Below are 25049 nucleotides of genomic sequence, written 5' to 3' on the forward strand. Positions count from 1 at the left end.
CTGATGCTGCCAGAAAGAACTGGATGGTATTTGGACTACATGCTAATATACGACCACTAGTACCAATTTTAGGGGCTTGTGTACAATTTTAGAATGGACTCAAGCCATCTGAGTGATTTAAGCATCTACACAACCTCTAGAGTTCATTAACAAGACACACCACCATGTATTTGCTTCTGCAGATCCAGCGGGTATAAGTCAGAAGTCACTACCAGTCCAGCCTCATCACAGAACAGTCCACATCATATCGACAACATACTGCGCATTTCACATAATGCAAAGCAGCTGCCACAACCACTGCTCAAAGAGAAATAATGCCAAAAATGTAGCACAAACAGCAGCAAGTGAATAAGCACCTGAAATGAGACGACAACAACAGAGACAGTAATTCATCTCTCCTGTAGTCTAGCAGAGTCTGGACGGCATGAAATAGGTCAGCGTTTGAGCGTCGTGCTTGGACCACCGCCAATATTCACAGAAGCACTTGTTTTTGTAAAAAAATAAAAAATAAAAAAAATAAAAACCTTATTGTTGATCACTGCAAAAATCAGTCTCATGAGCACAGACTGCAGGCCTTTTATTCATTATGAAAGACATTCAGCACTAACAGATGAGTGATGAGAGATTTTTTCCTCTTGGGACGAAGCCTCGACAGTTTAAGTATTCCTAAAATGGAGGCCGATTGTGCTTCTGTCTGATGTATAAGACTAATCCTATTGTTTGTGTTGAATTAAGAAAGAATAGGTTAAGGAATCACAAGTTCCTTCAGGAGGTTTAAAAGGTGGATTAGTTTTTGAACGGCTCTGATCTTACCAGGAACACCACCATGGTACTGTATGTTTCATTGTAATTAGGAGTCCGTTTCCTAAATATGAGCACAAATCATGCACTTTTTTATCCCGGACGGAGGATTTGGGTCACAATCTAATCCTTCAGTCAGACGAACCTCAGAGAGTTCAGCAGTTAATTACTTTAAATCAGCGTTACGTTTATTGTGCACTCTGCTTATTTACATAATTCACATTCAAGTGCGCAATGATTAATCAAATGTTCATAATTCACCGCTGATTAAACTTTTATTGGCGCTACTTAAAATGCACACACTTAAATTTCCCAAGGGTCGCTTTCTGTTTTTCTTTTTGTTGTATGAAGATCAAAATCAAATGTTTCTAGGAAACATTTCATCCAGATATTTTATTATTAATATTGTTTAAACTGCTTAAAACCTGGATTCACGTCTCTCTTCAAATGCTAAATTACATTATAATTAAATGAGAGATAATACAAAAAGAGAGTAAATAAAACAAACAGACCTTTAACCAAGTCATACAAAACTTTATAGTGTAGAACTTAAACTCTACATTTATTTAGAAATACAGGCATGCAACTGCAGCTATAATGACCCACTGATGACGCTACACTAAAATAAAATATTCAAAGATGATTTCTTGGATTTACTCAATTTTTTACGTTAGGTGGTTGTAAACAATTTATTTGGGCTGAATTTAAACAAACAAATTAAGTTGAACATTATTACATTTAATTTATTTATTTAAATTCAACACAAATAAACTGTTTGCAACAGTTCTGCATGCAACACTTTTTTCAGTGCAGTACATACACTGAAGACATGATAATATACTGTCTGGGACTAAACTATTTAAAGTCTGTGTAAACTGGAAGCTGCTGAGTTGCTTCCAAATAAAATGTAATATTGAGTTGAGGGGCTTTCTTTGCACATAATTCCCTTGTAGCCTAACGGTAGGAGCCGTGGTTAAGAATATTGTTAAACTGACATCAACAGAGAGTTGCTTTAAAAACAGAAGCAAATGGTCAGATTTTCACTGAATATTACTAAAACAAACTTTTTTTGTCAGTGGATTAACTTGCATAGATTAATTGGTCACCTAAAAAATGCAAGATGTCTTTGACGCAGTCTAAATCACAATAACATACTGAACCAGGTCCAATACGAAGTGGACCTTGTACCGCCCACTTAGATAAATAGTAAATGCTCATACTACTGTGACGGTTTGGTTTAGGGTAGGGGTCTTGCAAATTTGATTTTACAGGGACATTAAATGCTGTGTGAAGTTTTTGTTTTTGTTTTTTTCAAATTTCATACTTCACAACAACCATTTCACTGCAAATAATATTTTTAATGGAGGCTACAGAGAAAGCAGAGAATGTCTAAAATATAAACCATTTGATTACTTTATGATCCTGTTTTTATCTACGTGTTGATTATAAAAACAAGTACAAGGGGGGCATTAACATTCCGATCTCGATAATTATCTTCCAAGTCGAACGAGAACTATATATATTTTGATGTAAGTAGTTAATGCTTCCAGATTTAAAAGAGTACACCAACAATGATTAAAGCCACAAAAATTAGAGGGTGCATTAAATGACATATTTTCAGCCGTTAAATTTTAGTGGCCAAAATTTCACACACTTTTAGATTCCCATTGCACATTTCTGCTGTGTGATTGGCTCTTAGATCAATAAAGAACAAAAACGTCCAGAGCTCATCGTTGTTTCTTACATGAATATTTATTGTGATTCGATATATATTGTTTATCGGCCCAGCCCTATGCATATCAACATTTGTCCATAGTACAATGGCCGAGAGAGCTACACAAGCTGCAATTTAAGAAAACCCATGCGATTACAAAAAAAAAAAAAAAACACCAGCAAATTTAGAAAAAAATCATCATCTCTGAAAGCACACTTGCTGCAAATCCTCACAACGCATACACATAAAAAACGCAATACATTTTCCCGCAACGCAAACAAATAAAAAATGTGCTGCATTTTCTCACAACACTTGCAAAAAGAACAGAACACAACAGAAATGTTTTAAGGGGACTCTAAAATATGATGGACGCTGCTGTGAAATGTTTATTTATCGTGACTAGCTTTAGGTGATCTTTGAAAGGTGAGTTTTTTTTTTTTGTTTGTTTATTTTAACAGATTTTGTCTTTTGTATTTTATTAGCCTAAATAATCATAACCTAAACAGCAGCGTCCATCATGTTTTGAGTCCGCTTGTAACATTTCCATTGTGGGAAAATGCAGTGCATTTTCTTAATGTGTTTGCATCGTGAGGATTGCAAAATGTGCTATCAATCTGATGAAGATCTTTTCTTAATTTGCTGGTGTATTTTTGTAATTGCATGTGTTTGCTTAAAATGCAGCATGTTAAACTCTCTCTGCCACTGTACTATAGGGATGTGTGCACATACTGTATAGCCAAAACAACAATGGTATATTGACAGGAGCTCAAATGCATATTGGCATTCAATATTTCTTTACACAGTGACATTTGAAACATGAAAACTATAGCTTTGAGAAGAACTCTTTAATTTTTTTTTTTTTTTGGAATTGCATGCAGGCAGCTTGCTGGAGTGTTGTTGTTGTGACGTCAATGTTTTAATGACCGTAAACATGACACGGCATTGAATGAGTTGCAACTGTTTGCTTCACAATCAGTCAGATGGCTTCTGGGTGAAATCTGTTATAGAGTCCAGAGTCAGTCTGACTCTGAACTCTGAAGGTCTGGCTGCACACTAGATCAGCAAACTGCTAGCTAAGAAAAAAAAAAGAACTTGTTCACTTCAGTCAGTTCCACAAAACACTATTGTTGACTTTAAATAGAGGAAACTACCTGAACTGTCATGAACAAAATACAGCATATACAGTAAGCTGACCACTTAAACATTGATTATTTTGATTAGCCCCAACATAACCTTTATGACTGATATCAATAAGTAATATTCCCATTTAAAGGCTGCTTCTTGTGTCAGTTGAAATATACCAATCTTGATATAAATTATTCTGGGCTTGACTGCAAAAAAATACAAATATAGTGGGCAGTCGAATTTACTTTAAAATCCTAACATGCAACAAAACTAATAAAACTCAAGGCTCCCACTCCAAATGTCAACTTTCATTAATTTTCACTGACTAAAAAGTGGAATTTCCATAACGAACAGAAAAACAGGCAGTCCTGCCAGAATTAAGCATTTCTGTCATCCCTGAATTTAATTGCAATGCGCATTAAGCTAAAGGCTATTTGATCAAGGCAACATTCATTGAATTGATCGCTAAAGATTGCAATTATTACACGATTCTTCCAACACTACTGTTGACAGCTCGCTTTATTTTGATCATTTGGAATCATTCATTATTTTTCCTTCAGCTTAGTTTCTATTTTTAGAAGTTGCTACAGCGGAATGAACTGCCAACTATTCCAGAATATGTTTTACATAGTGGATGCCTTTCCAACCACAACTCACTAGGAAACACCTACTGTAAATACACACTCTCTCTCTCTCTCACACACACACACAAACACACACACACACAAACACACACACACACACACACACACACACACACACACACACACACACACACACACACACAAACACAAACACACACTACAGCTAATTTAGTTTATTCAATTCACCTATAGCGCATTTATTTGGACTGTGGTGCAAACCAGAGCACCCGAAGAACCCACGCCAACATGGGATGAACATGCACACTTCACACAGAAATGCCAACTGGCCCTGCAGGGACTCGATCCAGCGACCTTCTTGCTGTGAGGCAATAGTGCTAACCACTGAGCCACCCTGCTGGCTGAATCATTCAGGTATTAAAATTTATTTATATGTTTGAGGAGTAACCACTTTCACTTTTCTTACAGTGTTCCCTTTATATAAATTACATAGACCAATGGTTCTTGAGATTTAAAGTAATGTACAAATTGGTGTATATTCTCACAGCAAAACAACACAACAAGAAATGTTGCAAATACTGCTGCAAATTAAGGAAAATTGTCATGATTTTAGGCAGCAATAATCATATTCCACTCTGCAAAATTCAGGAGAAACTGGTAGAGTACTGAGCAGACCCAAAATAAAAAAGAAAAGCCACAGACAGCATTTTAACAGGTACACCCTGGTGACTGCATTTGATAGCTGGATGACAAGTGAGAAATTAAGAAAATGGCAGTGAAAATGAACCTAACCACAACAATAGGCAAGACTAGAAAATATATTTTGATAAAGGAAAGGTAAAAATTACCAAGAAAATCCCTAAAATTAGATGAATTGGCAAAAAATAGATATTCAAAAGTCCCAAAAAATATCTGAAATAGACATTAACATTTGATGAATCCTAGGAAACCCAATACAAATTATTTCCCCCAAAAAATATTTACAAAAAATACAGTTTTCCACTGTCTGATTATGACAATAAGAGGATGAAAAGAAAAAATAGGATGCTAACGCTAAATCTTAAAGGTCCCATAAAGTGCTTTGAAACATGCATTTTATTCATTGTTTAACGTAATCTCAACTAAAAAATTAAAAGAGCGTAGGGCATTCGTTCCTTCCCTTTTTTAAAAAGTAGCCAACAGCTTTTTGTTTTATCACAGCTCTGCCAGTGAGAGTTGCTGAGCTCAAGCGCATCAAATAAAAAGCAAATAAGAAGCATTCTTAAGTGTGCAGGGCATGTCAGATACTAGAGAGCATTTGATTGATCAAGCTTTGATGAGTATGAGGTAATGTGGAAAAAAACAAGTGCCAAACTGCAGGTTTTACATGTTTATATCAGTTTTATATCTCATAAATGCAAATCTTGCGACTGCATTTGATAGCTGGTTGACAAGTGAGAAATGAAGAAATTGACAGTGAAAGTTAGCCTAACCACAACTACAGGCAAAACTATCAAATATATTTCAATCAAAGGGAGGTAAAAAAAAATTACTAAGTAAATCTCTAAAATTATATGACTTGGACAAAAAAAAAAAAAACTTACAAAAAAAAAAAGAAAAAGTCACTAAAAATATCTGAAATAGACACTAACATTCCTTAAAAACTGTATTTTCCCCCCAAAAATATTTAAGAATTGCAATTTTCCACAGTTGAAAACTCTTATGTAATTCTTTTATAAAGTGAATGTCTGAAAAAAATGTTGATCCATTTGGATGGAAGTGCCAAACTGCAAGCTTTACATGTTTATATCAGTTTTATATCTCCTAAATGCAAATTGTCTCTGTTTTTGAGCACACTAACATATAGATATTGAGAGAACATTTTGTCCTCTTTTTAGTGTGTTTGCAGCTACGTGCAGAAGTGCTTGTGGTTTTGTGTGTATATGTATTTGTGTGTCAGAAATATGAGGCCATGGTCTGGTTTCAGTCTTGCAGGTGTTAGAAATATGAGACCATGGTCTGGTTTCATTTCGCAGCTTCACCCACGCTGGAAAATTCCACTATGCTCAGATATGAAATATGCTTATTCATGTTAAGACAAAATGCTGTATGACTAGCCCATATTTGGAGTGCCTTTCTGCTATCAGCCCCTGTGTATAAATATCCCTGTCCATCCTGTGTTGTCAGGCTTGCAGAATAAACCATTCTAACTACAGTTTGGTCTCTTCTCATGTCTCCGGGTCGACCTGCTGAACTTTGCTGAATCTGGTGCCTAATATAGGGGAAATCTTACAGATCTGGGGGCTCGTCCGGGATACATCTGATCAGGTAAGAGAATTTTTATTCACACTGCCTGCTCCGGTGTATCTCAGAAAATCGTAAGATTTTAGTTAAAATTAGGTAAGAGAGGTCTGTGCTCTAGAGCACAGAACATCCTGTCAAGTTTACTTTCAACAGTAAATTGCACAGAAGGATTTGTGTCGTCGTACTCAATTAAATTTGGGTTCCACAAATCAGGAAAATTTATTAATTTGACACTTGCTAGCCTGTCAAGTTTACTTCAAACAGTAAATTGCACAGAAGGATTTGTGTTGTTGTACCCGATTAAATTTGGGTTCCACAAATCAGGGGTTTAATAAATTTTAGTAAATAAGTATTACGCATCAGCTTCAGCAATATGGGACAAGGATATCCAAAACCAGAACCCAGTGAGAGTCCAAAGCAATGGATGGATAGATGTGGGTGGGGATTTTACACTGAACCCTGGCTGTCCAATTTAGCTGGGTGGACAGAGGGACAATCTCAATGGAGAGACTTTCCTAGGGAAGGAACATTTGACCCAGGTTTCCTTCAGTTAGCTTACAAATATGGGGATCCAGAATGGAATGATCAGTATATGATGAATGGATATGACACATGGTATACAATGAGCTCTATATGGAGAGATAAAAAGGGCATTTTTACACCTAAAACCGTTTTGAAATCTGTCCCCAAACCCAAAAGCAGAAGCAATACTGCCCGCGAGGCAGATAAGAGGGGCTCTCTCGCAGCTGCTAAGACAACTATGATATCACCACCCCCTTATACGGGGCTTCCGCCTGCAGCTTCATGCTCTGTAAGTGCTTCTCCTACAGTGCCTTCTATTTACCCGTCACTGACAGAAATGATTAAAACTAAGGCAGACTCCCCTGACGGCGCTGAGGGCGCTGCCTCAGCCTCTAATGTGGCTGCGGTGTGGGTTGCTAAACCACGAGGGATAGAAATAATTCCCCCTTCACCCTCTGTTCTTAAAGATCTCATATCTCTTCTGCCCGAAGTGGACAAACCACTGCAATTTGTAGACATGTTGTTGCGCAGCTCGCGTCACTGCCAACGAATTGGGGCAGATTATCGATTTATCCTTTAAACCAAAATGGGTTCGTCCTATGACAATGAAGAAATAACAACAAAAATACCTGCTCTTGATCCCAAGCTTGATATAGTACAAACAGAAACTGTTAAGGAAGAAACAGATGATAAAAAGACACGCACTCGTATAAAAACACGCCTCGCGTGGAAGGATGATCAGGAGGAGCTCCTGACACATCTAAAACAGTAGCTTACTAAATACTTAGTACCATACTTACTGGTCTGAATGTGACGCCACGACTGATCTTAATGGAATAATGCTAGATGGCAAAGGCCGTTTATGCCTGCCATCATCCTGTGCACCTTTTCTCGTCCGCGAGTTTCACGGTGTTACACACCGCGGCCGAAGAGGGGTAATAGACACAATGAGTTAATAGACACAATGAGTTCCTTTTTATGCATCTATAATTTACAGCACCATGTCAATAACACGCTAGATAGATGTCTGATATGTGCTCAAAATAATATCACTAAACCTCAAGCTAAACATCAACAATTGCCCCTCCCTGAAACACTTTTTCAGGAATGGCAGGTAGATTTTACACATCTGCCAAAGAGGGGTCCTAATAAATATTTATTGGTTTTTGTGGACAAATTTTCAAAATGGGTTGAAGCCTTCCCATGCAGTAAAGAAGATGCTAATATAGTTGTCAGATGTTTGACAAGAGAAATCATTACAAGATACGGTATACCATGTGCCATAGACTCAGATAAGGGAACCTCATTTACTGCGAAAGTAATACAAAATCTAGCTAAAGAACTCCAAATTAATTGGCAGCTACATATTCCCTACCATCCACAATCATCTGGTATAGTAGAACGAACTAATAGGACTATTAAGGACAAATTAAGAAAGGCTATGTAACATGCAGGGCACTCAAATTGGCTCGCCTTGCTACCTCTCGTTTTAGCAGACATGAGGATGTTTCCTCACAAAAGTCTTCACGGTCTCTCTCTTTATGAGACTGTGATGGGACGACCCTTTCCCTCACCATGGAGGCAAAGGGGTACCACACTGGGTGACGGTTCTCTGGATATTCATATGAGTGAATGTGCACAACAGTTACTAACAACATTGCATGCATACTGGACTAATATACATTCTGGTTCAGCCCCGATGCCGGTAGACCCAACACACCCCTTTAAGGTTGGTGACAGAGTAATGATTAGACAGTTCAATAAAATGAGCACAGAACTGGGGGACCCCAAATATGGCCCCCCAACGGATGTCGTGGCTGTAACCAGAACCGCCGTTTTAACCTCCTCTTCTCCACAGTGGATCCATGCAACCAGGATAAAACGAGCACCTATTGAATAATAAAAATGTATAAGTTTTGTACTATGATAATCTGTCTGCAGACTCTCTTTGTTTTACAGATTTTGGGGGCCCCCTCAGCACAGACGACACCTCTACAGCTGCACAATTGCGTTTGGGAGACAGATGGGAGCTAAACACGTAGCACTGTCTACCTTAAGGCAAGGGTCAGCATGACTTCCTTTTTGCTGCGGACAATTGGACTGTTTCTCTTTCTTGTTGCTCAAGCTAATGCAGCCAGGCTGAAACGCTGGACACATGATCATGAATTTGGATGGGCAGAGGATGGGGCTGACAATCCAATTGGAACTAATATGTGGTATCAATATGTGAAAGTTTTAGCTAGGTCATATAATGTATCTGGTTGTTATGTATGTTCTGTTATGCCTCATTCAGCCAAGCAAACCCCTCTTTATGCCAAACCCATGAATAAAACAGCTGCTAAATGTTTTGCCAGTTTTGCAGGATCAGGGTACCAGAATCCATATATAATTGTCGATGACTACGATCCATACCGGATTGGCATTAGAAATGGTACATGTGATGCTCTATTTTGGGTAAAATTTGGCCACGCTAAACCCTCACCTATTAGCCACAAGGTTTTTTATTAACCACTCTATTACACACCCTGTGTGTTATAACCAGACCATGGGCTCTCGTTTCATGGGAAGCACTGTTAACTGTCAACAAATTGCCTCCTCGGGAGAGGGGGCCCCAGTCGACATCTCAGGACCCTCAAATGGCACTTATGTGGTCCAGGGTGGGTGGTGATTGTGTGGGAAAAACGCCTACATGTCCCTACCGGCCAACTGGACGGGGCAGTGTGCCCCTGTGCATGTGACTGATCACACTTTTATTGTGACAGCCCAGGTCCTGTCAGCGCAGCAAAGAGTTAAACGCAGTGTCCCTGAAATGAAGCCCCATGACTCTGTATGGGGTACTGACGTGCCCGAGGATTTTAAATTATGGACCACTGGTAACAAAGTGGTATTGGCTCTATTTCCGCAAATAGGTGTGGGAAAAGCTCTACTAAGAATTGAGACCCTGGACTATCGCATGGGCCTATTCCTGAATGCCTCAAAAATAATTAATGAGGCCCAGAATAAGGAGCTGGGTAATATACGTACCATGGTTTTGCAAAATAGAATGGCTCTAGATCTCTTAACAGCATCCCAGGGGGAGGTATGTAAATGAGTACTGCTATGTCTACTCTCCAAGGGTTAAAAATTGCCATGACTTCAGATTATGTCCCAGACACCACTTGGGGTTGGATGATGGGTCTGTTCGGCTGGGTGACTCCTTTTCTCACTATGATAATTCCTGTATGTATTATTTTCCTTCTTATTTGTTGTTGTGGTCCTTTTCTTTTACAATGTTTGATGAATCGTGTTTATGCTACCATGGATAGTATGGTGGGCCAAAATTATAAACTAATGCATTAGGCCTTCGGCCTAAAAGAGGGGACTGAGAGAACATTTTGTCCTCTTTTTAGTGTGTTTGCAGCTACGTGCAGAAGTGCTTGTGGTTTTGTGTGTATATGTATTTGTGTGTCAGAAATATGAGGCCATGGTCTGGTTTCAGTCTTGCAGGTGTTAGAAATATGAGACCATGGTCTGGTTTCATTTCGCAGCTTCACCCACGCTGGAAAATTCCACTATGCTCAGATATGAAATATGCTTATTCATGTTAAGACAAAATGCTGTATGACTAGCCCATATTTGGAGTGCCTTTCTGCTATCAGCCCCTGTGTATAAATATCCCTGTCCATCCTGTGTTGTCAGGCTTGCAGAATAAACCATTCTAACTACAGTTTGGTCTCTTCTCATGTCTCCGGGTCGACCTGCTGAACTTTGCTGAATCTGGTGCCTAATATAGGGGAAATCTTACAGATCTCCTTAAAGCTAACAGACTGAAACTAACATCTAAAATGCTTTAATTATAATTTCATGGGACTTTTAAAAAGCAAGCATTTATTAACCCGTGCTAAAATGACATTCTTCTGCATTAATACTGATTCTGAAGAACATTCCCTTCTCTGTGTTCATCAACTCCTCGCCAGCAAAAGCTGGATATCATAATTCTGCCTTAAATCAAGATAATCTCCCAGGCCGAGATCTATTGAACGATTTCTAATAATCCTCCGGAAGTGGGAGAAGGAATGTGACCTGGCAGCGAGCATCAGTTGCCAGTGTGTGTGCCATCTGCTGTGAAGCACCTCCATAGGGCTGCTTTCATCAACACCTTCTGTTGAGCTGTTCACACTCGCAGCAGTGTGGCCTTAATCCTCCTTCAGCTGACCCAGCGCTCGGCCACCTTAATTGCAAAAATATATTTCTCAAGAGCCCGTAAACAGACGCACTCCGGTTTCTCTATGATATGAGTCCACAAGGCCGGAATAAGTGCTGAGAGATTCAAGGCCTGATCTGCCGCGCTTGCGAAAGGATTTTATTTGTAGACGCAATTTATAGAAATCAAAACAATATTTAGTAACAGGCTCTGTAAAGTGTCTGCAGCAGTCAGTTATGTAAGAATAGGGCCTCTTAGTCTATCGGACCAAAATAGGACTTTAAAAAAAGCATTAAAACCAAAATGGACTGGAGTCGTAGCCACATGACTAAGGCCAAAAAGAATGAAACAATATAGCCAGATGGCAGGAGACCAGTGTGAGATTGAGGCCAGATTATGTGTTGTTTATCAAATTGTGTCTCTATGGCTGTCAAACTGGAACATTTGGTTTTCTGACTTTATGCTACTAGAGATCGGTCACACTCATAAACTTGTTTTAGGTTTTAATATTTGCAGTTTTGACGTATTAATTGCAATTCTAGCTGTTATGTTTATATTTAGTTATTATTAAGCAACAAATGCTGGTAAAATGATCAATTATGGGTTTTCAACCATTAAAACAAAAATGGTTTAAGAAAGCTTTAAATGTGTCTGTTTGTTTGTTAGTTTATGTAGATCATGCGTCCCGTTTAAAAAAATATATATTTCTTAGCTCATAACTATGCTGACTTTGCCAAACTTTAACCATGATTTACAGAATGTATAAAAGTTAATATATATATATATATTTTTTTTTAAATCCTGTCACTTGAACCAAGAATTATGTATTGACCACGGTTTGTAAAAGTCGAGGATTTGAAACCGGCAACATTTTCTGCCATACCATTCCTATGGCATATGATTGTTTTTTGTTTTTGTTTACATTTTGTTATATTTATTTTTAGGACAACAGTATCTCCAGCAGAAAAACAATCTCCAACACACCTTTTCAAGTTAAAAGAAACCTGTGTTCTTGAAACATAGCGTTCAGCTGCGAGTCCATCTCCACCCTTTTGGTACCATACTGTTTTACAAGGTACCAAAAAGTAACATGGTTTGCCAATTTAGTTCATTTGATAGAAATAAGTGCATGTTATACCTTAAACTGTGCTGCTTAGTGGAAACAGGCCACTAGTGTAGTCTAGGCATTGGAAGATAACCGGTTTCAAGGTGTACCGTGGTTTGGTTTAAAAATGGTTTCTAAGGTATATGTACATTTTTTATATGTTTAAATGTTGTAAAGAAATCTGTGTTACTGAAATTAATGAAGAAAAATTTATAAAGTTTTATAAAAAATATGTATATATGGAGTCAAAGGGGGAAAAAGTTGTTTTTTACCCAGACATTTAAAAAGAATATATTAGGTGTATATAGGTGTAATCACAACACCGTGATATTCTTATCCACCGATATATTTTTATACTGTCTGAATCTTATACCGGCACATGCCTTGTACTAACATTATGAATAGGTAAGGATCACAGAGCATAGGGCTGGGCGATTTGGCCTAAAATCAAATTCTTGATTAATTGAACATTTTAACTTGATTTCAATTCATGAACGGTTACTTAATTTACTTATTTAACACATTTGTGCAGTAAATATGCTCACATATTACAAGTGAGAGATTTCTGAATGAAGGGTGCATTACTTGATTTTAAAATAATTGAAGAAAACACACACCATCTACTATTTATGATTATTTATTGAACATCAATGCTGAACAACTGAAATTAAAACACACAGGGCCTAAAACCAACAGACATTTTTTTCTTATAAAAAATTGAAAATACATAACTTGCACTTTTGGAAACAAAAGTAATTATTTTTAATGTTAAAGTTTTAATATTAAAGTAGAAAATATGCGTCGCTTTTCTAAATACAATAACTCTAGTTACATTTTTTGAGTGGTACATGGGTATGTGTATAAAGGCTGCGCCAGACCATACCCGTGCGTTCGACACAGAGATATAAAGTAGCCTAAACAGAGCAGGGTCACGTGACTCCACACGCAGTGTGGAAAGTAATTGAAAAAATTGATCTGAAAAATATTTTATTGATTACTGGTTCTAAATGTCAATTTTGATAACTTTTCGATTAATTAGCCAGCTCTAACAGAGCAACAGTAAAACAACAATTCATCTTAGCATTTAAATAATATCTTTTTATACATCCTTAACAGATTAGAATATGTATGTTGTGACTTTTACATACAGTAGAAGTCAGAATTATTAGCCCCCTGTTTATTTTTTCCCCAATTTCTTTTTACACATATCTACTAGACTCATTTCTAAACATAACAGTTGTAATAACTAATTTCTAATAACGGATTTATTTTATCTTTACCATGATGACAGTAAATAATATTTGACATTTTTTTTTCAAGACACTTCCATACAGCGTAATGTGACATTTAACAGCTTAACTGGGTTAATAAGGTGAACTAGGCAGGTTAGGGTAATTAGGCAAGTTAATGTATAATGATGATTTGTTCTGTTGTCTTATTATTAGTCAATTCCAATGAAGAAAACAGCCAGTAACCAATACCGTGTACATATTTTATGTATACCTTTGATTAAAGGGGTGGTTCACTGTGATATCATGATTTAAAGGTTAGTTGATGTGTAATGTAACTGTGTGAACATAAACAACATCTCTGAATGTAAAAAGCTCAAAGTTCAGTGGAGACCTTGGTTGTTACAGAGTTAGCTTAGCTAGGGACTTAGGGACTTACAAAAAATACTTCCACCCCCTGTGAGATCACAAAGGTTCGTTTACTGCGCATGTAAGGGCCGTGGCCAGAGGTGCTGTAACGTTATAGCGGAGATGAAGCTAAAAATGCATTGAAACACTGCTGTTTCCATAGAGCTTCGTCTGTTTCTGCATTTGGGCTTCCAAAAGACACAACACAAATACAGAAGTGCTTACAGTTCAATATTAATTATGTTCCAGAGAATTATAAAATACATAGCAAGCATGATTTGACAAAACAGCATCCAGAATGTCTCCCAGTTTAATGCTGGACTCTTATGTGTTTGCAAGCGCGACTGCATTAATTGTCTTCAGGCAGCTTTTTCATGCTTTGCACATCTTAGATAATGAAGTCGCAAAAGATATGTGGATGATTCATATTACTTAAACCTGCATATTCTGGATATATATGAAAGACTTCATGTAATGCATAGAGTAAAAAAAAATACAGGTTAGCTCACCTGACTTGTGGTAGCAGCAGAATAATAAATCAAGGCTCACACAGGTTGCATCCCACATCTTGTGCTTTATTCTTCTGTCACGATATATTACAAAAAATAACTTAATCCGAGCTTCAGAGAAAAAGAAAAAAAAACTCCTGTGCACATGCGCTTGTTACAGGAAGTTCACACATTCACTCACACACACACACACACACACACATAGACGCAGACAACATTCACACACACACACACAGACACACACAAAGACGAGGTCTCTTAAAGGAGCCGCACCCCATTTTCACTTGTTACAGACACTTGTCAGATTTTATTTTAGTGAGCAGGCAGGAGGTTGATTGTTTACACAGCAGAAAAGTGCGTGCTTTTATGGGACGTGACATGGAGCCGATCCGCGAATAGCAGCACATTATGATGATGACCAATCAGAGTCACTTAAGGGCGGGCCTAGGAAATTTGACAGTTGTTTTCATGTTAGCTGAGTAGCTGTGTATAATCAAAGTGAGATATATGAAAAAATAACGCAATTTCCTTCAAGTGAAACATGAGCACACATTGCTTTGCATCTTATAAACACAACCAAGCCTTAAAATTACATTCTGGACACCCCTTTAATAAATAAACTTTTCAGAATGTTTGTAATATATTAAACATGTTGCAAAACAAAAAAAAATCACCATTAACTGCAAATGCCCTAAAGAATTTATAAATGTGAACTAAAAACCTGACTGGATCAGCAAGAAAAGAAAAAAATCCTTATTGTTGCACTCAGTAGACTCTGTAAAATCAGAGCACGTACAGTATTTATACACAGACAAAAGAGAGATGGATGTGCTGACAGGACACCTGTGCTCAGTGGCGTCATAAACAGCTCTGTATCTTTGTGTTGTCTGCTGTGACTAACACGCAAACTGCTCTGAGGACACTTTAAAGCAGACTGGTGGCACGTCCTGAGCGCAAAGCAGAGTATGGCGCCTAGTACGCACCCACGTGCAGGACTCCAACACAAGCACACGCCACGCCTGGGCACATTACAAAAGCCTGCTGGGGGTCAGGCCGTGCAGCTGCGGCTCCTATTGATGTGAAGAATCAGACAGATGGGCCTAAACCGCCCCTGGAGAATAAACAATACAAAGGCAACACGAAACCACAATAACGCAACCTGGACACAAAAGTGTTTCATCACCGCTAATAACTACTCGGTCAGGGGGCATCCAGACAAGTCAGTGTTGTTGTGAAATCAGGCAAGATGCCGGCCATGTTAAATGGACATTGATTTGTTTTTCCTAAAAAGCTCATGAAACCATGTCGAGGAAAAAATTGATGAAAATATTTTGCATAACAATACATTTTTTAAAACAACATACTTGATTGTAATAAATAAAAAGTGCAAAGACTGCAGAGCATATTTTCTTTGAAACAATTTAAGTTAACTAAAGTGCTTTAAAGAAATAAACACAGGACTCTAAAAACAGTCAATTAAAATTGATAAATCTAGCTACATCAGGATATGCACTCTGCATTAGCCAAAATAGTTGTCCACAAATCTTTTCTCTATCACAGAAAAAAAATGAAATGTTGTCGGATTTAACGCAATCCCACAGCAATTCATAACGTTTTGATTTAGTGGCTAATCCGTATGAATTCGTATACGATCTCATTCTTACAATTCAGTACAATTTTCTTATTTGCTTACAATTTGCAACGCTTTTTTTTTTAAATCATACATTTTAATACGACTGAACTCCAATGAATTTGTACGAATTAGCCACTAAACTGACAAAATGTAAAATAGTTAAGTTTGCTTGTAAGATCAGGCTGGTTATATTATTTGCGACTAAAACAACCTCATTACAACGTATCTAAAAGATCTTCATTTCAGAACTTTTCAGACTTTTTGGCTTATGTACTTACATATTCCCAAATGTTTTGAAGAATGTTTTAACTAATGACACGGACTGTGTTCTGTGCTGACATGACATCACACACCCATGATTTCTGGCTTGGTTTTACAGAAAATATGCAATCATAAAAAAAATTATAGTGCATTTCATTTGACTGCACAAAGCAGCATTATAACAGAACCTTAAAATCTTGTCGCTATTATAAAACAGCGCTTCTTCTAACCTTTAGCTCATACTTGAACATGATTTCTCGTAGGATGCAATGAAGATGCCAACTCCAAAATATGTAAATGCTCTCTCTAGCGACAAAATATATATATAGTGTGCTCTTAATTCTAATTTACAATAATTTAAATGACATGTATGATAGCAGCAAACCTTCATATTTGTGTTTGTGTGGTCACTGAAATAAATGTCAACACAAGCGATCAAAATATATTAGAGCTGGGCAATTAATCAAAAAGTAATTGAAATCGGCATTCAGAAGCTATAATCGATGTCATTCTTCCAGTTTGATTTTTTTCAATTATTTCCCTACAGTGTGCAAACGCTAAAAACGCTAATTCACCCAGTACAAATGAAGTCTTCATTTTATTTTTATTCAATAATCCATTTTAATGAATTAAAGATATTTAAATATACTGCAGCTCTTAACTGGACAAGTTGTCTGTTCAAAAAAGCTTCTCAACTGATCCAACATTGTGCAACCATATATTAAATACATGCAATAAAGTGACTTACCATGCAAATTTCTTGGCACATGAAATTAATTTAATTTCAAAATAATAGTATTATTCATTATTATTGTTTCCTTTTAAACAAAGCACAATCTTAGTTAAACCTCCAAGAGTACACCAAGAGTAAATGTTTTTACCATGTCTATAACCCAGTGACCTCTTTCCCTTGTTATTAAATTCTTCCATGACATAAAATGAATCCAGTCTGAGACGCATCATTATGTCTTTGAGACATGAGAGCATGGGTATGTCCTGTCCACTTCCCTCCCATCTTCTGCTCTTCAGATTAGCCCGACCCAACATCATGATAGCGATGAGGCTCGGTGTGTTTTCAATATTTTACTGAAGAAACGAAAGCGCCGAAAATTCTTTAGCTTTTATGCAAATCCTCGGGTTAATCCCTATAGAGGATGTGTAAGACACAAAATTCACCATCAAAAATGTATGTGCATTCATTAATAACATTAGAGCTGGGTGATAAACTAAATTAAGAAATTAAATCGCGATTACAATGAACCAAAGCCTCCAACTGTTATCAACATTTTGTCAGAGAAGCAAAGTTCTGTGATCATTAGTAAATCTGCAAAGACCAGACTGGGTGCACTTCTGCTGAATCTCCAAATAAAAAGAAAATCAGGAAATATATAAGAACATTTAACTGTTTTCTTTGTTGAATTAACAAACTATTTAACAAACTTTGGCTGGTTCAAAATGCAGCTGCTAGAGTGCTTTCTAAAACAAAGAAATAAGATCATATTACTCCAGTTCTTTCATCGTTGCATTGGCTCCCTAATAAATATAGTATACATTTTTTTTATTTTATTGACTACCTACAAAGCCCTGAATGGCTTGGCTCCTCAGTATTTGAGGGAACTCCTGGTGTAAAACAGCCCTTCATGGTCAATATGCTCAATTAATTCTGGACAATTGATTATTCCCAGAATATCAAAATCAAGGTGGTAGATCTTTCTTATATCTGGCACCATAACTCGGGAACAGCCTTGTTAGTACAGTTCGGGAAGCAGACACACTCTGACAGTTTAAAACTAGATTAAAAACACATCTCTTTGCATTAGCATACACATAAAACACAAAAGCTTTTGAATTCCAAATCCTCTAAAGGACTGTTAGTATGCATTATTTAGGGCAACCGGAGCCGGGAACACTACGTTTTGGCCATAGGAGAAATGGTTGTGCCCCCACTGAGCCTGGTTTCTCTCGAGGTTCTCAATTCTTTATTTTTGCGCATCGATGGATTTGCTTCATTTGCTCCAGTGTTTGAACTCTCAGCAGTGAAAAATAAAACACACTGATCTGAACTAAACTGAACTACAACACAAAACTGAACTGACACAGTTTCAGTTCACTATAATCTTCTATGTGAAGCTGCTTTGACACAATCTACATTGTAAAAGCACTATAGAAAAAAAGATGAATTGAATGTGAATAATAATCTCACGAATATGAAATTATCTCACAGATGGATTTATTTCAACCAAATCAACTGAAGTTATAAAGTAAGTTTGGTGTAACTAAATGTAATTTACTGGTATTTTCACATGCTTTCACATGTAGCAGCGTTTACTATACAGAGTCGTAGTTCACGTAGAAGATAAGCAAACAGCTGTCATTATTAAAGAATGATGTCTTGGGTTTCATCATCGCACAATGAAATCATCTGGGATTATGAACACAATATTGCATAGCCTGTCCGTGTACTACTTCTCTGTGTAATAAATTCTGCTCCACCACAAAGCACAAAATGCTAGAGATTAATGACCTATTACAGAACTGGCTTTACTGACAAAATACAGATGACAATCACCTTTGATTAATCGCCAAACCCCAATGAACCTAGACAATTGTTGAGTTAATTCTACTCATTTGCAAAGAGTTTTGAACTCATTGTTGAAGATAATGAGTTATTTAAATACCTCATTACTTCAACTTAAATGGAGTAAGTTTACAGTAGTCATCTAGATTAGTTTTTGAACTCAAATGTTTTGAGTTGCCTTAACTTACTGGGTTTTAAAGTACTCATTTTGAGTTCTCTTCATTTATCAGGTTTTACTATGCTCAAATTGCTTCATTTACTCAAATTAAGTTTACAATACTCATTAGGATTAAATGGTTTGAGCTACCTTAACTTTTTGAATTTCATAATGTGCATAGTTGGTCCAAAAGGTGTAAAATGCAGAACCAGTTATATTTTCTACTCAGTTATACATGTTTTATGCACACATTTTCTACTGGATAAAAAGTTTTTCCTACTTATTTATGCTCATAGTAGTTTTATATGACATTTCAAAATATCCATAAATATAGACTAATGGAAAAATAATGATTTATAACAAGGCATTAGTCAAGTGCATCATAGTTTGAGTAGGTGGAGATTACAACCAAAAACAAAGTGTTCAGCTTTGTGTCCTGCGGCCATTTCAAATATGGTGCTCAAAAATAGTTTTCTCATCTCATTGGCTACAGTGGCCCGCCCTCAGCTCCACATGCAACAAGTTCTTACTTCTACAAAACACTGTTTTGGTTCTACTTAAGATCCACTTTTCCTAGTTCAGAACCGGTGCTTTGGGTGTGAAAAGACAAAGAACTAGGGCTGCACAATAAATCGTTTCAGCATTGATATCGCAATGTGCGTATCTGCAATTCTCACACCACAGAATATGCTATGTTGAGGAATTATAGTTGATCAACTCCACAATTAAGAATACATTAGATTTATGGATTCGTTGCAAAGTATATCCATAACAAAGTAACATTTTATCATTTGCATGCATGTTTAAGGCATTTCAACATTTTTAAAGTGGTTTAATGTATGAGAGCACAAAAAAGTACATTTGTAACTTTAATGAAAAATAATTTAACTGAATTATTAATACAATGAAGATTCACACCCTTACAAAATCACCCCGATCAATCTAAAATGAGGATTTTTCCTCCTAAAAGAGCTATTCATCTGGTGTAATCACAATATATATCGCGGAAAAACTTAATATCGCAATGTCAGATTTTTCCAATATTGTGAAGCCTTACTAAGAACTGATTTGGAACTAGGCTTTGGCTCTAAACACAAACCTTGGTGGAAAAGGGGTAATACATTAATACACACATTGGAGTGTGAGTTTCTGAAGTGTGGCCAAGTATCATTTCATAAAAGTAAAGAAACTGTTACAGCCTTCTATACATATAGGTATTAGAAAGTATTTTAATATAAAAAGGTACATAATGAATATAAGAGATTGAATGGTCAAAAACGAATTGGGCCAGATGAAGGGAGTGACCAAAAGAAAACATGGTCGAACTCACCATCAGCAAAAAAAAGCTGACATACCTACTGGATTTAATTAGACTCATGATTTATCCTGTGACTCACCACTCATATTGTGAGACGACTGAAAATACCAAAGACTTCCCACATGTGAACAGCAAAGCTCACCCTGTATGACCCGCTGGATTACCCGCTTAAATTATGATCCAATCGCAGTTGGCTCGACCTTGTAATGCAAGGTGCCAATATGATGTCAAAATCTGTCAGCTATTCATAGATTGTGTTTTAGGACAAAGTCCTGAGCCTAAGTGGAGAAGGTACCAAAGCCCTTTATTTCCTCAAGCTCAGAGTAGTCTCTAACTGCATTTTCATCTGTTACCTCTAAACGCAGTTCATTTCCGCATCTCTGCTGAAGTCATCATGGCATTCCTCGTATAATCATGGCCTTACAATCCCATGACACTGTTCCAGCTCTGCTCTTTTCATTCCACATCCCGTCTTACACCACAGAAGAAGAGAGAGTGATACAATTCTGTTTGATGCAATTTAGTTAGTAAACAAAATTCAAAAAAAACGAATCACCCAACAAACCATCATGGTTTTGCATGGAATACATGTATTGTACGTGTAAAGTGTTTTTTTATAATCATTAACATAAACCTAACCCTAACCCTAACCCTAACATAATAACGTTCTGCACAATATGTTGTTTCAGCATTAATATTACAATATGCATTTGCAAGTCACATTGAAAAATGTGCAATCTTGACTTGCCATTTTATTTGACCAGAAGCCACAGTTCAAAACCAATGATTTTTGTGGACTCATTTTTTTTATTGTATATACACAATTTAATTTCAAAATTGTACCGTTTGTAACTATAATAAAGATTAATTTTATTAAATTGCTTACACAATAAAGTCTATGGAGTATTGTTTTAAATGTGATTCAATTTCTGTAGCTGAACACCATTCAGACATTCATAAAAACCTGTTGCTGTTTTTTTCATTTTTATTTTTGCTCTTTTTTTATTTATCTATGTTTGTAATTTTTTAATTATATTTTATGCAATTCACTGCTCTAAAGAAATCATCTAATCAATCTAAATGAATGAATTCTTTCTTAATAGAGCTAATCATGTCATCTCCTGAAACTGTTTTCATTCATTCATTTTCTTTTCGGCTTAGTCCCTTTATTAATCTGGGGTCGCCACAGCGGAATGAACCACCAGTTTACCAGCATATGTTGTACACAGCGGATGCCCTTCCAGCTGCAATCCATATCTGGGAAACATCCATACACACTCATTCACTATCATACACTACGGACAATTTAGCCTACCCAATACACCTGTACCACATGTCTTTGAACTGTGGGGGAAACCAGAGCACCCAGAGGAAACCCACGCAAACGCAAGGAGAACATGCAAACTCCACAAACAAATGCCAACTGACCCAGCCAAGGCTCAAACCAGCGACCTTCTTGCTGTGAGGCGACAGCACTACCTACTGCGCCACTGCGTCGCCCAACTGTTTTCATATTGCATTGAATAAATATAAGAGCAATTCCATGCAAAAGTCAACCTTGCCATGAAAAAAAGTTCTAGAAAGTTCTTTCTAGTTTTTTTGTGTAGGCTTATATTTTACAGTTCTGTAAAAATACTTAAAAAAAAGTCTCTGTCAATGTTTTCAAACAGGTACATTTGATTCAGTCATCCAAGCGACAATAACACATCCGTCACACCCATAACAGAGAGGTGTCACATCCATAACGAAGCTTTTCCCTCATTAATGCAAAAACATTAAATAAATTAAAATCAATCATTTTTGTTCTATAGAGAGCAGACTCTTATCCTTCTGATTCACATTGTTTCATTTAGTTTGTGCAGTTTAATTAACAGAATTTTTACAAAATATGTTATATACTGTAAACTTTTTTTATCAAGTCATCCATAACACAAGTTTAGCAGATTTTTTCTGATCCCACAACTCTGTGGTGAGTAGTTTTGGAAAATATAAACAAATGTTTCAAAAAAATGTTAACGTATACCTTCTATGTGAATTTATGTTTTGAGTTTTTACTGCAAATGTCACATCCATTTTTGCAATGTCAGGTTTTTCCGATATCATGCTGTCCAATATCTTAACAGACACAACATAGTGTACATTTATTTAAGTAACAATAATTCACCCAAAAAAACTACTATTTGCTAATTATTTACTTACAAGATGAGAGTATCCAATATGTTTATGACTTTCATTCTTTGATTCTCTGCAATTGGAATTTTGGATAATGTGAACGGGGCTTCTTAAAGTAATTTTTACATCCTAAATCCAAAGTGTAATCCAAACAATTCAGACCAACAGAAATAAGGATCTTCTCTAGAATTTCAGCCCTTTAAAAAATACAACACTTTTCTTTCCCTAAAATGCTCGTCTTGGACCAGCTAGACCATCAAAATGATTTATGCTGATCCATGTTCACTTGCATAAGATTAAGAAACATCCAGGAATGCTTGCTTCCAAAAGCCTCTGTCTTTGGCAGAAGAAATAAACTAAAATAGATCTTAAATGGCCTGAAGGTAATTAAATCAGCAGAAAACGTCCATCATTATGTGACCCATTTCTCTGACATATTTTTATGCTACAATACAACAACTGAACATACAGTTAAAGTCAAAATTATTAGTCCCCCTTTGAATTGTTTTTCTTTGTTAAATATTTTCCAAATGATGTTTAACAAAGCAAAGTAATTTTCACAGTATGTCTGATAATATTTTTTCTTCTGGAGAAAGTCTTATTTGTTTTATTTCAGCTAGAATAAAAGCAGTTTTTAATTTTTTAAAAGCCATTTTAAGGTCAAAATTATTAGCCATTTAGGCTTTTTTTTCGATAGTCTACAGAACAAACCAGTTTAAAATAACTTGCCTAACTACTCTTACCTCTCTAGTTAACTTAATTAACCTAGTTAAGCCTTTAAGTGTCACTTTAAGCTGTATAGAAGTGTCTTAAAAATATCTAGTAAATATTATTTACTGTCATCATGGTAAAGATAAAATAAAACAGTTATTAGAAATGAGTTATTAAAACTATTATGTTTAGAAATCTGTTGAAAAAATCTTCTCTGTTAAACAGAAATTGGGGGAAATGATAAACAGGGGGGCTAATAATAATTCAGGGGAGCTAATAATTCTGACTTCAACTGTACTTTCTAAAAGAACGCATTTTCTCGTTCCTTTTAACGTTGCAATGCAATGGAAACTTTGACAAATTGATTAATAATTCATAATAAGCTCAATAACATGCATTCAAACAAATGGACAGGGGACATTTCCATTTCGTGCTAACTTTAAAGATTACTAATCCTATTTAAATTTCCTCCCAACCGTACATGATTGTATGCTCAGATGCATTTCTACCTGAATTCAGCTTTGTTTTCCCGCTATCTCTGTTACCTGAACAGACCTGTGACATGCAGGTTAAGTTTCAACTAAGCATTTATAATAAAGTAAACAACACAAATGATGATTAAAGTGACGTGTGTGTGTTTTTTTATGCTCAAAACATGCAGTTGCTCAAAGCTGATGACATAATACAGGGAGATTATGTCTTATGACTAAGACTCAAAACAAAAAAAAAGATATGCAAGTTCAAACTTTGTGAGCCAACCTTATGACCAACCACTTAAGCAGCTCTCCTAATCCAGTACACTACTATATGTCTGTTTTGAGCAGCTATATTTTACCCAAGTACATTTTATACACACAACAGGTCAACAGTGACAAATCTTGCATTGCAGTGACAGGCATGCTCCCTGTCAACCCATGGATGTCTGGAAGACTTTAGAAAGCTGTCATTATAGCTTGTCTGACACCTTTCAAACCTCTATTAGAAGCTTAGAATGATTCAGGACATATGCAACATCTAAAAACAGTATAATATTGAAGAGACAAGCATGAAGATGGGGTTAAAAGAACAGAGATGAGTCTGTGTGTTTGGCCATGCTGGAACTACATTAGCAACAGTCCTGATGGACAAATCAATAGGCTATTCAACACATTACAAAAACCCAGACCCATGAATCTACATTATCAGACAGCTGTGGTGAACAACAGAAGATCGTTTGTATGTAAAAATCCAGCTGTTAAAATCTCTTCTGTAACCTATGCGGTTTCATGATGACAACAGCTAAATTCCCTCTTTTTGCAGAAAAATGCAGCACCAAGGAAGATTATAATGCAAACAAAAGGCGAAAATGCTGCTCATGTATCAACAAAAACCCTTGATATTAATACAACACTGCAAAACCACATGCAACATGTCACTGGCAGTGTTCATGTCCATGAAATCTGGATGTCTGCAGTTGAACAATAGGTGAGGGATGCTGGACTGTTGTTGAATGGGCTGTTAAGAGCTCTAAACAGACAACTGGCGCTTCCCAAACACCGCCTGAATTAAAACGGTTATGATAACAATGTCTTACCTTTATGAACTGCGCCCAAACACTTCAAATGAATGAAGATGCTGCAGTATATTTCCGTGCTCGTACGCTGTCGACTGGAGCTGAAAAGCTTGCGTTGGGCAGCACCTACCAGCTTATTGAATCCCACTGCATCATGAGCCTTAGATCCAGAATAGACCTTTGTGC

General features: G+C 36.6%; 3 protein-coding genes and 1 long non-coding RNA gene across 6 annotated transcripts in view; 1 reads left to right on the top strand and 3 right to left on the bottom strand.

The window, feature by feature from the left end:
• The window catches only part of fam110b (family with sequence similarity 110 member B), an 84361-nt gene extending 59386 nt beyond the window's left edge, over positions 1–24975 (bottom strand). For both annotated transcript variants that reach the window (XM_087239962.1, NM_001025174.1), the window contains 1 exon segment: positions 24885–24975. The gene's annotated coding sequence lies outside the window, so the exon portion shown is untranslated.
• tox (thymocyte selection-associated high mobility group box) overlaps positions 1–25049 on the top strand; it is a 606421-nt gene that overhangs the window by 385355 nt on the left and 196017 nt on the right. The gene's annotated exons all lie outside the window — the stretch shown is intronic.
• LOC148679736 (uncharacterized) overlaps positions 1–25049 on the bottom strand; it is an 807653-nt gene that overhangs the window by 180967 nt on the left and 601637 nt on the right. The gene's annotated exons all lie outside the window — the stretch shown is intronic.
• The window catches only part of znf644a (zinc finger protein 644a), a 398550-nt gene that overhangs the window by 125460 nt on the left and 248041 nt on the right, over positions 1–25049 (bottom strand). The window lies entirely within an intron of this gene.

This window comes from Danio rerio, chromosome 2, assembly GCF_052040795.2.
Source record: "Danio rerio strain M-AB ecotype USA chromosome 2, GRCz13ab, whole genome shotgun sequence".
NCBI classification, from domain to species: Eukaryota; Metazoa; Chordata; class Actinopteri; order Cypriniformes; family Danionidae; genus Danio; species Danio rerio.